Consider the following 5017-nt stretch of genomic DNA (forward strand, 5'->3'; position numbering starts at 1 on the left):
TTGTAATCACCGAGACTCTTCACAAGTGTGTTAGTATGGTTATTAGTGATTCTGTCATAGAATCTACTGGTTAGTTTGTTAGTAATGTCTGTAACAAACGGAATATTATATATGGCATGCAGTTTTTTCAGGTTAGTATATATGGGTGTATTATAAATTATTTTTAGGGATTTATTTTGTATTACTTGAAGCTTGGAAAGGTTAGTATTCGAGGCGTTAGAACTTAGATGAATGACCTGCCAAGTTCTAGATTTGATTCAATTTCATAATTATTTATGTATTGAAAAAAATGTAGACCATTGTGACTAGGGTTCTCAATTATTCGTAGTGTTTGAATATTCGAACATCGAATAAAAATTAATGAAATATCGATTATCGAGTGAATTTGTACTCCGTATCCTATATGATTAGTTATTACGAATCATTCTTGAGTTTCCTTCTATTATATGGAGCCCTAGTGATGGAGTCCATTGTTTGAGATTCGAAAGAGTACAGATGAGGTTTCTCAGATATACATACATACCTACATGATAGTTTACGGTCGATACCCTTGGCTCTATCCTAATGCTTACTTACTAGGTTATACATAATTCCCTAGTGTTACGACGTAGAGTATATTTGAGGAAATATTTTTATAAATTACTGGTTGGTTTGGTAAGCAATCCTCAAATTCTTGCAGAATTGAGCTTCAATGTTCCCATCCAACTCAAATACATTAGATACCGCAATTTATTCCCTTCACCTAGGGCACGTAGCAATTTGATGTTTTCGTCGCCTGTTGCCAGGGGCATTAAGAGGGCTGGACAGCACGCCTTGTCCATACAAACGTACTATACTTCTCCCTTCCTCAATTATGGCACTAGAGAAATTATTTTTTAATATGCTATGGATATCCACCATTGGGGTGCATCTATCATTTTTTTGATTAATTATTTTTTATAGGAGCTAGGAGCCGCCAAACATCTATAAAATCGCCTCTTTTTTACACCCATGATACGAGTCCAGCGTGCTTGTTTAATGGTCGATTAAAAAAAAAACGCCGATAGATGCACAGAAAGTATCTTTCTCATACCGATGATGAAATATTTTTAAAAATTGGTCCAGTTTTGGAGAAGAAAATAGGAGAATACGAAACCTCGATTTTGTCAATTTAAAATACGTTTTATCTGGTCGAAGCGCAACTGTCGCATTCACTCAATATATATATTGATATATATTGTCGCATTCACTCAATATATACATACACTCAATATATATATCGAAGAAAGGAACGGTAGCAAAATTAAGGTTTCGCGTGTACAGCCCTCTTAAGGTCCCCAATGGCATCTACATAAGGTCCTAAACAATTCCTCTGGTTGAGGGATTGTTTAATTTAAGATCGTGACGTGTTCTATTATTTTACATATTTGTTTTATTTTAATTTCTTCTTCTGTTTTTGTTTAACCATATTGACGACTTGGAACAACTCTGTAATGTCACTATGGCAAATTTGTAATATTAAATATTTACAAAAATATGTTCCACACTTTTTCATTCATTGAGAATTCTGTATTCTGTAGATAGTCATATATCGGAATTTGACAATTTATTCACTATCTAATATTAAAGTAGTCTTTTTTCATCTTCTTTTCACATGGGCCATAAATGCTTGCGCATACATATATTTAGCCAGCAGTATACATAGCTCAATGGTTAGCGTATGTTGCTAGCGACTGAGAGATCCCAGTTAGACCTCGATTGACAACAATCATTCATTGTACGATTTGAAGTATTTCTGCGGTGCTGCTGGTCAGATTAGGATATTGCTGACTCCAAGTCAATCGTTTCCAATCAGTTTTCCAATTTATCTGATTTAATTGTTGAAACGGTTCCTCACAATTTAACTACCTACCCTCTATTTGTATCTGATTGATTATAATTTCAATTTTTTTATAATAAGTATATTATAAATGCATGTATGTATATGTAGTACCTACTTATGTACAAGTTTGTACATAAGTGTCGATTTGGGGCACCTTAAAATTACACTATTTTTTCCAAAACTAATCTAACCTAATCAATCTATCTTAACTGAACTTAGTGTATTCATCAACAGTAAATTTATTTTACTCATTCTATATACATAATATGTATGTAGGTATAATAATGACATCTCCACTTCAAATATCGAACCGATTCTCGCATCAAAGTGTAAACATTATTATACAACATGGAGACAGGGACATTTTTCCATGTCGGCTCAATTCTTATCACTGGAAAAAATGCGAATATTTGCATAATTTTGTAAACAAACCCGTTCAGCACTTGCACCGTCAGTGCAACGAACCCTTTCATTCGCAATAATGCACGTAGCGCATTATTCGGACGCGCGTGTTCAAAATATACACCAATAGTGCATGGAGCAGACGGATTTTCGACAAACATAGCATTTAAAATTCTCGACAAGAGTCCCAAACCGAAACAACAAATAAATTCTCGTTGCAGGCAGAGCGTCGTTCTGTGCGCAGTACAAATGCAGGACCTTGTCCATTGCATCGTTGCACCCAGACACAATTGACTCGCAAGCCAACAACCGAAATGCGTTCGAAGTAGATTAATGGGTCTTATTAAGTCCAATTCGACGGCGCTCATTCCAATTTCAACATTATGCAACCGTCTATCGACCCATTTCGACCCGAGGAACAAATGCACAATTGAAGAGCAATTTTTCAAACTGGAATTCCTCACACGTCGGACGCATACCCACGTATGTATTGGGTTTCCGTTTCAAGGACTTCCTCGAAACATTTAAAAATAATAACAGTCAATTAGCGCACTTAACCGATCCACACCTGAGCGCCTCTTGCACGTTTTTAGACTTCCAATTAGTTTTATTACACATTTTGAGATCATTATGTTTAGGATGCGCATGCGAAATAGGGCGCGTTACTAATGAGGACGTTGCGTCACAGGGTGTATCTCCGAAATTAAAAGAGCCATAAACTCGAAACTTGGACACATACCTCAAGGACACGCCCAGGATTGAAGGTGGAATGGTAGCAAACGTGAATCAACTGTCTGAGAGACGAGAAGCGACTAAAAAAGATTGCAAAACAAAAACCGCTCAGATAAGAATAGAGGTCGTGCGGTCTTCCGTGTTGAAGAGTGCATTTTTATTATTTTTGTTGCATTGGAACGCCCATTGGAGCGGCAAAATATGCCTTATGTTCTAAAAAGCTCCGAGCGAGCGGCTGTCTAGACCCGAAAGTTTTTAACAAAACAAAATGGAAACGAGTCAAAGTGCAATAAATCAAGCTTAAACTCTGACCAACTATAGCGTAATTGGATCATCGGACGACATCGGAGATGCTGTGATTGAAAATATGAAAATAAAAAGATGTAGAAGAGGCAAAATACATAAATGCTAAAAATAACATTACCGCTGAAAATTGTTTTTCTTTATTTAGATTTAAAAAAAAAATCACATAATGATATTTGAGTATAATTTGTAAAAAGGACCCATGAATTTTTAACCATCGCCATCATGGAATTCCAATGATCCAAAACGTTCTAGTTCTAAACGCAAACATGGAAAAAATCAGGAAGGCCTGACAGGTAGACAACAATGCGCCTTCCTAGACAATTAATTACAAACATTGCAGCATTTTTATTACAAAAATCACTATTTCAAGAGGCTGGAGAACACAAAATTAACAATTAATTAAATAAATATTCCATTGAGACATCTAAGGATTTAGACTTGTACATAATTTTTTACATATTGTACATAAATCAAATTCAGATATTTCTGACAACAGGTAGGATGATTTTTGCCAATTTGAGGAACCGTTTCAACAATGAAAATCAGATAAATACGCAAACTCTGATAAGAAACGATCGAGTTGGAGTCACAACTATCCGAGTCTAACCAGCAGTATTAAAGATTAGCACGGGATCGAACCCAGTAATCTGTCGATGCTAAACATAAACGCAACCACCGAGCCATACTGCTGGATATGTGAGTTAAATGGGACTTCAACCATCAGCTGATCATGGTGGTTGTTTAATAATTACACACACTCTGCTCTATGAGTTGTGTGCTATGTACATAAGTTACTTATCAGTTATCACTGATGAACTCACAGTCACAACTTTTAGCACAAATATTCTCAATTGGAAGCTTATGAACGAAGCTTTAAATTTATTCGCGTCGTACCATATCCTGTGAATATACATATGTAGCCTAAATACACGTATGTAGCCTAAATACGTCGCTGATTTCCGAAACATATCTTTAGCTGTCGAACGCCTGCTATACATAAATCAGCTCACTCGTACATTTGTCAATTTTAAATTTCGTGTAACCATGCTTGGAAGATTTTCGTCTGGATCTCGTATTTAATTTCGTCACTCGGACGTTCTAAAAACAATAAAAAAATATATATGAGGATGTTCGCTACTCTAAAACCTCGATCAGATTCTCAAAACGGCGAAGAGTAAAAAGACGAGTGTCGCATTGGAATAATATACGGTGACATTTTTATTATCCGATTAAAAGCTTATCGAAGAACAAAACGTATTCGAAAAGCTCGAGTTGTCGTTCATTACACTTTTTTGTGTCCCGTGTAATTTATTGAAACTTTGATAACGCGAGATTTATTCGCGATAAACCGCAAAGTCTACTTCACATTTGCACTGTGATAATAATTTATGTACGAACTCTCCGACTCAAGTTTCGACGCATTGAGGATTGTTTTTCACACATAATGCAATTCGATGCACTTTTTTTATCCACGCCAAGCATTCGTCGATGCAATAACAACATAAAAACGTATGTGATGTAATAATTCAAGGATTCAAGAAAGTGCATAATTTACATGTATGAACTAACTAAATTTCATTGTTTATTTTCATTATTAACATAATTTATGTGTATGAACTAACTAATTTTCAATAGTTATTGCAAGCCTGAAATTCATTTCATTCGATGATTTATTGAAGTTTGGGCAATTGTAGCATTACAGGAATCCCTAATGCG

Source organism: Arctopsyche grandis, chromosome 9 (assembly GCF_051622035.1).
Source record: "Arctopsyche grandis isolate Sample6627 chromosome 9, ASM5162203v2, whole genome shotgun sequence".
In the NCBI taxonomy this organism is placed as follows: Eukaryota; Metazoa; Arthropoda; class Insecta; order Trichoptera; family Hydropsychidae; genus Arctopsyche; species Arctopsyche grandis.